Genomic DNA, 12,208 nt, shown 5'->3' with positions numbered 1-12,208 from the left:
TTGGTCTGATCATTAGGGAAGGCCCCAGGTCTGCATAGGAAGTGCAAACGATACTGATTCGTGAATACGGCGAATCGTTTGGGGTCCCCAGCAAAGCGTTCGGGTGGGGCCAGCGGCATGTTTCCAGGTAGATTAATCTGCACAGGGTTACTGGAAACCACAGGAGCGGGATTCCCTCCGGAACCGGGTAGAGGAGTTTGCCCAGCTTGACCTTGCAAAAGCTGTCTGGCCAGGTCATCAGTTCTTTCCTTTGATATTATTAATTCCCTCCTGAGGGCATTAGTCTCTTGACGAGCGGCATGTACTTCGGCCCGTAATTCCTGCAGTAATTGGGCCAACTGATCAGTCTCAGAACTTTCCATAGCACCTGGGTGGGAATTTGTAGGAAGGCTTTGCGTTCTGTTACGCTCACCTGACTCCCATGGAGGTGCTGGCCTGGTTCGCGCTGCTGACCTCTTCTAAGGTGATGCGCAGGGTTCGGAAGACGGACTGGACCGGGCCCCCAAATCTGGCTTGTCTGGCTCGCAGAAGTATCCTTCTGTAGGTGAAAATAGGGGATTAACTCTCTGCGGGGTAATGCAATCGGCCTCCCACTTTCCCCTCTCACCCTCCTCGAAACCCTTCTGTGATTCCTCGTAGCGTCTCACCTTAGGGTCTGGAAGGACGAGCTCTCCATCCTGCTTCTGATGCAGGGGCGCGTTGGTATCCAGTTACTTCACTGGATTTTCGGATTGGTGAGAACCAAACTTGCTTGGCTTCCAGGTAAGTTTTTTGATAAGAGGTTCCCCTTGTGTCCATGCATTAATGTACTAATGCTAGTGTCTTTTTCCCCATAGGGGCCGGGGTACGGAATGCCGGGGAACAGGCACCGACCCGAGATGAGAGGTGAAATCCTTGTAGAAATCAGGTAAGTCTTTAATGAGCGTTTTTTGGTAATGTCTTTTAATTCGCTCATTAACGCTGATGTCTCTTTTTCCCCTTAGGGGCCGGGGTCCGGAAATGCCAGGATGCGGCGCGGACCCGAAATGAAGAGGGAATGAATCAACAGATAAGTCTTAACATGGAGATTTAGCTTTCCTTATTCCCTTCTCTCTCTCACCTTTTGTTCTGGTCTTGTTCTCCCTAGGCGCTGGGGCGTGACTGCGAATCCGGATGATCGCTGCTGAACATGGAGGTGCCCTGTAAAGGTGAGTGGAATGCGGCGCTGCAGCGATCGACACGATGAGCTTTTAAATAAAAGTTTTCCTTTTCAGGATTGTCGGCGAGATGTCTCCGGGATGCGGATTTAGCAGGTAAGGACTTTTCCTTTTTCTGTTCTCTTCTTCTCTTCCTTTGCAGGTGATCCAGGATGCTGGCAGGCGTGGCAGAAGTCAGGATGCAGGAGCAGGTACGGTGAGCGTCCAGCTGCTAGATGCAGAACAACGCGAAGCACGTGTGGCTGTTTGGGTGGGGTTTAAATAGCCTTGGAAGAAGTTCCAGGTATGTATCCTTCCTCCAATCAGGTATGTATCATTCCCCGACCACGCCCAGATGGTAAATTAGTCCCACAGGTAAAGTAGTTCCTTTCAGGCCTCAAGGAGGCCGGGATCCTGCAGCATGGTCTGCATCAGGTAAGTGCACCCAAGCACTCCCATAATGAGCCTGGTGCCTATGGCGCCAGGACTGATGTCTTTTATGAGCCCCTATATGGGGTTGCTGGGTCCTTCCTTGGGGACTGGATGTCCACTTTCAGGGACACAGGGCTTGAACCGGCTCCCCGGGAGCGGGCATCATGACAGAATGGGAAAATATGCCAAAATGATTTTAACCCACTAACATGGTAATTCATAGAAATTAGCGCAAAAGTGGCGCACGCGGCTGGCGCACAGTGTGCGCGTGCAAATCTCTGCGCCAGCTGCGTGCGCTAAAATCCATTTCCGCGCACAGCGTATTCATGGATTTTAACTACCAAAACCAGCCGTGGCGCACAGTGGCGCAGCGACCCTGCAGCAGCGCCATTTACGCCCCCAAGAACGCCCCTCGCGCAAGGAAAAGCCATCAAAATCCCCAATCCAGCGCAAAGGGCTGCGCTAACCCTGTACCAGTATACAGGGCTGCCACACGGCAAGCGGGGAGCGTGTATTACTGGGGTTCACGGGAAGTCTCACACGCAATGTGAGCAGGGTACGTGTATTTCAGGGGTGCGCGGGAAGTTTCACACGCGGTAGGCCCTGTGCGAGTGGGGTACGTGTGTAACTGGGGTTTGTGTGAAGTCTCACACGCGATTTGAGCAGGGTATGTGTATTTCAGGGGTGCACGGGAAGTTTCCCATGCGATAGGCCCTTTGCGAGTGGGGTACATGTATTTCAGGGGTGCGCGGGAAGTTTCAAACATGATTGGCCCTGTGCGAGTGGGGTACGTGTATAACTGGTGTTCGCGTGAAGTCTCACATGCAATTTGAGCAGGGTATGTGTATTTCAGGGGTGCACGGGAAGTCTCACACGCGATAGGCCCTGTGCGAGTGGGGTACGTGTATTTCAGGGGTGCGCGGGAAGTTTCACACGCGGTAGGCCCTGTGCGAGTGGGGTACGTGTGTAACTGGGGTTTGTGTGAAGTCTCACACGCGATTTGAGCAGGGTATGTGTATTTCAGGGGTGCACGGGAAGTTTCCCACGCGATAGGCCCTTTGCGAGTGGGGTACATGTATTTCAGGGGTGCGCGGGAAGTTTCAAACGTGATTGGCACTGTGCGAGTGGAGTACGTGTATAACTGGTGTTCACATGAAGTCTCACATGCAATTTGAGCAGGGTATGTGTATTTCAGGGGTGCACGGGAAGTCTCACACGCGATAGGCCCTGTGCGAGTGGGGTACGTGTATTTCAGGGGTGTGCGGGAAGTTTCACACGCGATTGGCCCTGTGTGAGTGGGGTACGTGTATAACTGGGGTTCGCGTGAAGTCTCACATGTGATTTCAGCAGGGTACGTGTATTTTGGGGGTGCGCGGGAAGTCTCACACGCGATTTGAGCAGGGTACGTGTATTTTGGGGGTGCACGGGAAGTCTCACATGCGATAGGCCCTTTGCGAGTGGGGTACGTGTATTTCAGGGGTGCGCGGGAAGTTTCAAACGTGATTGGCCCTGTGCGAGTGGGGTACGTGTATAATTGGTGTTCGTGTGAAGTCTCACATGCAATTTGAGCAGGGTATGTGTATTTCAGGGGTGCACGGGAAGTCTCACACACGATAGGCCCTGTGCGAGTGGGGTACGTGTATTTCAGGGGTGCGCGGGAAGTTTCACACGCGATAGGCCCTGTGCGAGTGGGGTACGTGTATTTCAGGGGTGCGCAGGAAGTTTCACACGCGATAGGCCCTGTGCGAGTGGGGTACGTGTATTTCAGGGGTGCGCGGGAAGTTTCACACGCGATTGGCCCTGTGCGAGTGGGGTATGTGTATAACTGGGGTTCGCGTGAAGTCTCACACGCAATTTGAGCAGGGTACGTGTATTTTGGGGGTGCGCGGGAAGTCTCACATGCGATTTGAGCAGGGTATGTGTATTTCGGGGGTGCACGGGAAGTCTCACACGCGATAGGCCCTGTGCGAGTGGGGTACGTGTATTTCAGGGGTGTGCGGGAAGTTTCACACGCGATTGGCCCTGTGCGAGTGGGGTACGTGTATAACTGGGGTTTGCGTGAAGTCTCGCACGCGATTTGAGCAGGGTACGTGTATTTCGGGGGTGCATGGGAAGTCTCACATGCGATAGGCCCTGTGTGAGTGGGGTATGTGTATTTCAGGGGTGTGCGGGAAGTTTCACACGCGATTGGCCCTGTGCGAGTGGGGTACGTGTATAACTGGGGTTCGCGTGAAGTCTCACATGTGATTTGAGCAGGGTACGTGTATTTTGGGGGTGCGCAGGAAGTCTCACACGCGATTTGAGCAGGGTACGTGTATTTTGGGGGTGCACGGGAAGTCTCACATGCGATAGGCCCTGTGCGAGTGGGGTACGTGTGTTTCAGGGGTGCGCCGGAAGTCTCACACGCGATTGGCCCTGTGCGAGTGGGGTACGTGTATAACTGGGGTTTGCATGAAGTCTCACACGCGATTTGAGCAGGGTACGTGTATTTCGGGGGTGTGTGGGAAGTCTCACACGCGATTTGAGCAGGGTACGTGTTTTTCGGGGGTGCACGGCAAGTCTCACACGCGATTGGCCCTGTGCGAGTGGGGTACGTGTATTTCAGGGGTGCACGGGAAGTTTCACACACGATTGGCCCTGTGCGAGTGGGTATGTGTATAACTGGGGTTCGCGTGAAGTGTCACACGCGATTTGAGCAGGGTACGTATATAACTGGGGTTCGTGTGAAGTCTCACACATGATTTGAGCAGGGTACGTGTATAACTGGGGTTCGTGTGAAGTCTCACACGCGATTTGAGCAGGGTACGTGTATTTTGGGGGTGCGCAGGAAGTCTCACATGCAATTTGAGCAGGGTACGTGTATTTCGGGGGTGCACGGGAAGTCTCACACGCGATAGGACCTGTGCCAGTGGGTATGTGTATTTCAGGGGTGAGCGGGAAGTTTCACACGCGATAGGCCCTGTGCGAGTGGGGTGCGTGTATTTCAGGGGTGCGCGGGAAGTTTCACACGCGATTGGCCCTGTGCGAGTGGGATACGTGTATAACTGGGGTTCGCGTGAAGTCTCACACGCGATTTGAGCAGGGTATGTGTATTTCGGGGGTGCGCGGGAAGTCTCACACGCGATTTGAGCAGGGTATGTGTATTTCGGGGGTGCACGGGAAGTCTCACACGCGATAGGCCCTGTGCGAGTGGGGTACGTGTATTTCAGGGGTGCGTGGGAAGTTTCACACGCAATTGGCCCTGTGCGAGCGGGGTACGTGTATAACTGGGGTTCACGTGAAGTCTCACACGTGATTTGAGCAGGGTATGTGTATAACTGGGGTTCGTGTGAAGTCTCACACACGATTTGAGCAGGTTACGTGTATAACTGGGGTTCGCGTGAAGTCTCACACGTGATTTGAGCAGGGTACGTGTATTTCGGGGGTGCGCGGGAAGTCTCACACGCGATTTGAGCAGGGTATGTGTATTTCGGGGGTGCACGGGAAGTCTCACACGCGATAGGCCCTGTGCGAGTGGGGTAGTGTATTTCAGGGGTGCGTGGGAAGTTTGAAACGCGATTTGAGCAGGGTACGTGTATTTCGGGGGTGCGCAGGAAGTCTCACATGCGATAGGCCCTGTGCGAGTGGGGTACGTGTATTTCAGGGGTGCGCGCAAAGTTTCACACGCGATAGGCCCTGTGTGAGTGGGGTACGTGTATTTCAGGGGTGCGCGGAGAGTCCTACACATGAATTGGCAGTGTGGGTCCTCCCAGGTGTTCCCTCTACACCCTCCACGGCCCCTGCAGGCAGCCCACACCACAGGGGACTACCCCGCACCCCTGGTCATGTCCCGCAGGCAGCCCATCCACCATGGGCATGCCCCCCAGCCAAGCCACATGTCAGCTTGCACCACTGATCACCAACTCATGTCCCCTTGAACCCCCACCCCCCAGCAGTCATGGGCACCTGCCAGCAGGCCCCCACTCATGTCCCACACATGTCCCCCTGCACCCCCACCCCCAGCAGTCAGGGGCACCTGCCAGCAGGCCCCCACCCATGTCCCCCTGCACCCCCACCTCCCAGCAGTCAGTGGCACGTGCCAGCAAGCCCCCACCCATGTCCCCCTGCACCCCCAACCCCCACCAGTCAGGGGCACCTGCCAGCAGGCCCCCACCAATGTCCCCCTGCACCCCCACCTCCCAGCAGTCAGTGGCACGTGCCAGCAAGCCCCCAGCCATGTCCCCCTGCACCCCCAACCCCCAGCAGTCAGGGGCACCTGCCAGCAGGCCCCCACCAATGTCCCCCTGCACCCCCGCCCCCCAGCAGTGCTGGGCACCTGCCAGCAGGCCCCCACCCAAGTCCCCCCCTACACAAAATAATGATGCACAATCATGGCCCACTTCTACACCAAAAAAAACACTTCACGCCACCCCATTCTTGAGACGCATTAATTTCCCAATCCACCCCACACTGACATGCCTATCTCAAGACACAAACCAAAAGTCAACTATGTACATCAACACATGTCCGTCACACACATACACTGGTTGGCATTGATTGTGTAAACCCACATTTTCACATGCATCAACCCAATGAGGGAATCCCACACATGGAACTAAAATTTGAAAATGTATTATGTACATAAATAAATCAATGAAAAGAAAGCATACCAAAATAGCAAAGATGAAACGAAAAGCATGTGCAAAAGATGAGTGAATGAGTGAATGAAAATCATAACCAATCCAAAAAAATTTGCAAGAAGAACAGTCCAAACTCTCCCTCCACCAACGCAAATCCAAAGGAAAGGAAAAGAAAATCCATTGCTTCATGTCCATGATGAAAAAAAAAAAATCAAATGAATCCATAGTCCAAACTATTTACAATCCAATGTGGAAAAAAACATGTGCAAACTCCATGAGCCCAACCAAACAAATGAAACCTATCTAACAAACTACCTAAAAATACAACTATATACAAATTTGTGTGACATTGTCCATTCACCACAAATAAAAGGAAAACGAAAAGGAAACCTAACTCTAAAAACTATTTACAATGGCAGCGGGCTAGTCCGATGGCTCAGTTCCCGATTTCCCGGGCCAGGGCATCATCGAACTCCTGCTCGATGTCCCGGAGGTGGTCCTCTTCCATGGCCCCGAGGGTTCGCAGGGACGACGACATCTGGACCTCCAGGTCCCTGCGAATTGCCTCGAGGCACTCGGCCCGCCTCAGAGCCCTACGCATGGAGTTCTCCGCCCTGACCATCGTGAGCCGTGCCTCTTCCGCCCGCTGCCGCTCCGCATCTATACCATGGCCTAACCGCTGCCACACGAAAGACACTTCCAGTCCTGGGTCCTCCTGCCCTCTGGCCGATGCCTGCCCCTCCGATGTTGAAGGCCCCGAGCCATCATGGCTCCCACCTTGTTGCTGCTGCTGCTGTGCCTGTGACTGTGCCCTGGCTCTTGCTGCCTGCACGTCCTCCTCCGACTGGGTTGCAGTTGTCGAGGGGGCCACCCCTGCTGGACGTCCGACTCCCGACTGTGGCAGGGATCTTTCCTACACCAGCCTGGCCGCAGGGTCAGAGGCAGCTCCACAGTGTACCCAGGTGATACATGGGTGGGAAGATGGCATGGAGAACGACTGGCGCATAGGGGGTTCAGGTGAGGAGGGGGTCGGAGCAAGGTCCAGCAAACGGAGGAATCCGGCCCCGGGGACCTGTCCCAGTAGGTCAACGCAGCCAACGAGACATTCGAGATGACGTGCAGTGTCCTCACGAAAACACTGCAGGTCACCTCGCATGCCCCGTTGACGCAACGCCATCCCACTCAGGACAGGCTCAACCCGGTCCCGGATAGCCACATCCACAGGACGTGTTGTAAGCGGATCCACTCCCTGAAAACGATTCTGGACGTAGGCATCCCTGCTTGTGCAGGATGATGCAGTCACAGGATCGGGGACAGGATTACACACAGGCACCTCCGCCGCGGCCTGTGCTGCCTCCTGTCCCAGCCCCTGCACTGCACCACTAGCACCAGTTGAATCCCCACCTCCAGACCCCGTGTCTGTCCCTTCCACGGCCTCCTCCTCCACCAAACCCCCCACCAACCTGGATGACTCTGTGCCATCTTCCTCCGTCGGACCCTGTGGGTTCTCAGCTGCCCCCCTTCTGCTGCCGAGGAGTTCAACTCCGACCTCCGCCTCTTGAACCTACCCTCGGCAGCTGCGGCCTGGGACGCAGCACCGGACTCCTCACTCCCTGATGAGATGACAACTTGGGAGGGGAGCCGGGCCTTGCGTCTCCGGCTGGCGTTGCGATCCCTGCCACTGTGCTCCACAGCATCCTCTCTGCCCTCTTCATCAGTTGACGCTGCAGACAGGGAGAGAAAGAACACAGGCATCAGGTCACTGTACAATGGACTGATACACACATGACAGTTGCACAGACATGGCATCACAATCCCCAACACACATGTCATGTCATTTCAACTCACACACATGAGCAATTCCACAGCCATATCGCACCAGCCAACACCATCCATACACATACGACAGCATGAGCATCCGAAGGTGAGCCTGACGTCACATGAAACACAGGGAGTGCACAACACATGCACACACGCCACCACACTTACATGCATGTGTACATGTCCACCAACTGTCACAGTGATGAGATCGTCATCCATGTCACATCTGGCATTCAGCCTTCCACATGTCAGTGTCACATGCATCCAAGTTGCATCACAGTTGCACACTTGTCAAATACACACACATGCACATGTACACAGTGCAGATACATGCAGCAGGAACCACCATCCATGTGTGACACCACAACCATGCCAACGTACATACACAGAATTTCAAACATGTGTGCTCCCACATCTGCATTTGGCCTGCATGCTTACCCACACATACACCATCCATTTGTCTCACACATGAGAGGACTCGCATGTGTCAGCATCACCACCCTGTACATACACATCCATACATGGCCATACAAAAACACATGTGCAAACTGCCCACTACAGGCACACCACGACACGCACAGCGTACAATCAGTATGCATGTACACTTACCGCTCGACTCCAGACGGGTCTGCCTCTCGAGGACCTGGACGTGGAGCGCCGGGCATATGCATTCCAGGACCCTCATTTGGTGTTCTGACAGGTGGCCCCGGCGCGAAAATCTTGCACGTCTGCGTGTAATTCGAGGAAGGGCCCTTAGCCCGTAAGCATGTCAGCACACGTACGCGGTTTCATTGGACCAAAGGCCCTTAGCGCGTAAGCACGTCTGTGATGTGACGCGCGCGGGTGTTTCCCTCATAGCACGTGATGACAGAGCCCACGTGGAAAAACTGCACGTCCGAGTGTCATCGCGTGTAATTGGAGGAAAAGGCCCGTGTACACGCGTATGTGACGTGTACGTGTGGGCCGGTTTAAAAGCTACGTGTAGGACGCCATTTCCTTATACATGCTTTTCGTGGAGAGCGAGTGGGTGAAATCTGTACTTCTTGTCGGTTCACACGCGATTACTTCACAGCGTTTCTAGTTCGTACTCCCTGTTACCTCTGACAGCTTTCATTTTTCTTCATTTTTTGGGCCATTTTTCCTCAAACAGCGTTCACTTATCCTTTTGTCCTGTCTCCTCAGATAGCGTACAATTCTTCTTTTGGCGGGGGTGTTGCCAACGCGCACACGCGCTTCTTTTTCACGTTCTTTTTCCAGGCAGACGGTGAGTCGCACACGTATTTACCAACTGTGCTTGCCCCATGTGTCGCGTACCCCTTCAGAGGTCATTGAGGTATGTGTATTACGCGTATGCTTATTTTTGTGTTTCTGGGTGCCACAGCGTAGTGCGGGTTCATTTTTCCACGCACGTGGTCTATGAGGGGTTGCGTGCACGTTAGTTTTTGGGCTGCCTGTGCGTTGCGTGACCCGTCATCTTCCCCCAGGGGTCACAGACAGCCTTGTTAGAGCACTAGGGTACGAATTCCATCTAGTACCCTACCTCTTTGACCCCCAATTGCCCAGGACAATAGTTTACTGCTCCTCCCATACGCACAACAACATCAGTGCCATGGTTGGGAGGCGACCAAGTGGTAAGGGAGGCAAAGGTGGCTGACCTTCAAAAGGTGGACGTGGTGGGCGCAGTAGGGGACGTGTCTGGGATTTGCAGGGTGCCCCTATACCCCATTGTGTGGAGGACCTATCAGGGACACCCATGCCCCCCCATGGTTGAGGGAAACGTGGCTGAGACCATGCCAGCTCAGCCCTTGTTGGACCAGTCCATTGTGGCACCTGACCTGGCACAGGATGACTCCCAGGCTGACTTCCAGGTCAGCAAGTCTAGGCCACGTGTGGCGGTGCAAGTTGTTGTCACCAAGCCACGTGGATCTGGGGCATCTATGTTTTCTGCTGCCCCAAGTAGGCAGGGTGGGGAGGCTGCAGGGGCAGCTGCAGCTCCATCTGCCCCAGCTCTGACTCTCCCAGCCAGGACAATGTCGGTCCAGGTCCATCAAACTGACGTTCCCCCTGCCAACAACACCTTGCAACCAATGCCTGCACCAAGACCTATGGTCATTGTGCATTCCCCCACTCCTACTACCCTGTCCACCGGTGTTTCTGCCCCGACTGACCAGAGCGGCGTAAGCCACTCTGGCTCCGCTCCACCTTCAAAAAATAGGAAGAAGAGTGCTCTGGCACAACAGGCTGAGACCCCAGACACGGCTACACACTCCGGCACGTCATGGAAGCCTAGCTTTAATGACCCGGAAATTGATGCACTTGTGACCTATGTGTCAGCACATAGCCGTGAAATGTTGGTGACTCCAGGGTGCAAGACCACACCTGGTAAACGTAGGGAACACTGGCAGACCATCGCGGACCGCATAAGTGCCCTTGGATTTGTGAGGCGCACAGCTGATGATTGCTACAAGCGGTGGAATGACCTGAAACGCAGAGCAAAGAACAAGCTGGCCTCAAATCATGCCGCTACTCTGGTGACTGGCGGTGGGTCTCCACCAGAGGACAACAAACTCACTGAACATGAGTCTGTTGCTGGGGCCTTCGTCACAGAGGAACAGATCCAAGGTGTGGGAGAACTACCTGATTACGACGCATTGTCCGGTGAGTGCCCATGCATGTGTGTGTAATCCATGTGTATGTTGTTTGGGTGACGGGTTCTGATTGAGTGCCAGGTGAGGGTGTGTGTGCCTGAGTGGTATGGGTCACCCATGTGCTTCATCCAAAACATTTAGCGGCCTTGGATTTGGGTGGGACAGTATCCCTTCTGCCCACAGTAGTAATTTAGCGCAACATTACGGCAGTTGCCCTTGAAGTGGCATCTTGCAACACCAAAGTTTGTATTTTTCAGTGTTCGTTCAGGCTGATTGTTTCAATTCTCCCACTTTTTCTACGCATTCCTCAGCCCTATTTTCACATATGTGACATGCTTCTGTCATTGATGAACCCCACATTGGCCCACATGTGTTACCCTGTTAGGTGAATGATTTGACCATTCAGGCTGATTGAGTATTGGCCTGATCACATACATTTTTGGGGCCTGTTTGAATGTGGAACATTATAGTTGTTTCCTGTCATGTTGAAGTGCACAACCATTGCAATCACTGTATTTTTGTACACTGGATGTGTTGCACTGTGTGGCACATGCGTATTTTGTCACACGGTGTAGCATTTTTCATCTCATCATGTCCATCTCACATGGATGGCTGACAGTACTCATTCACTGACATATGGATGTACTTGTGGAATGTACCATGGCTATGGTACATGCCATCTGTGTGATGGCATGTGTCATGTATGTGTATTGGACATGCCACTCACAGGCCCATGTGTGATGGCAGTGCTACCCAGCATGCAGCAAATGTGTTGCTCTTCCATCTTGGTGTCATCAGTGTCTGCCTTTTGCCTCCCCTTCAAACTCAGTGACAGTGCATGCATGGGAGGGTTATAGTCATGTGGGACATGTGTAAATCATGTACTGGTTCTGTAGCTTGTCAGGCCTATTTGTGTGCTATGGTGTTAATGCCTGTTTCCATTTTTTGTCTTTCATGTTTTTGCAGGGGATGATGCACTTGATGCTGTTGATGTTGAAGAGATGGTGCAGACCCAGGAGGATTCTCAGGCACGACCGGGCACCAGTGGGGGACGTGGTGTGGTGGTGGGTGAGAACCCAATCTTGCTACAGACCATTCTGTCCAGGGGTGCCTATGGGTGCACCTCCCCAGACCTCTATGCAGGTGCTGATTCGGATGATGAGACCTATGTGCCGTCGCAGGTAAGTGTTTCTGGCAGGGATTCTGTTCTGTCCAACCCACCTGCACCAGGAGTAGAACCCTCTATGGGGTTGTCAGTGTTGGTAAGTCCGCCTTTGGCGGTTACGGATGCAGGGTCACACTCCACAACATCTGATCCCGTTCCTGGGCCAGCAGATCAGGGGGGGAATGCAGTCCTGCAGCCTCAGGCAGTGCCGGCACAGCAAGGCGCAGATCGCCTTGCCCCAAACAGGTGTGGTGCCCGCCGACGCGGTGGCCATACGCCACCAGGCAATACCATATGGGAACAATCCATGTACGGTATGGCAACCCAACAGGCAGCATCAGTTGAGAT

The sequence above is a fragment of the Ambystoma mexicanum genome, chromosome 4q (genome assembly GCF_040938575.1).
Source record: "Ambystoma mexicanum isolate Mex_15411 chromosome 4q, UKY_AmexF1_1, whole genome shotgun sequence".
Lineage (NCBI taxonomy): Eukaryota > Metazoa > Chordata > Amphibia > Caudata > Ambystomatidae > Ambystoma > Ambystoma mexicanum.
The sequence above is the reverse complement of the archived record's forward strand: the minus strand, read 5'-3'. Positions refer to the sequence as shown.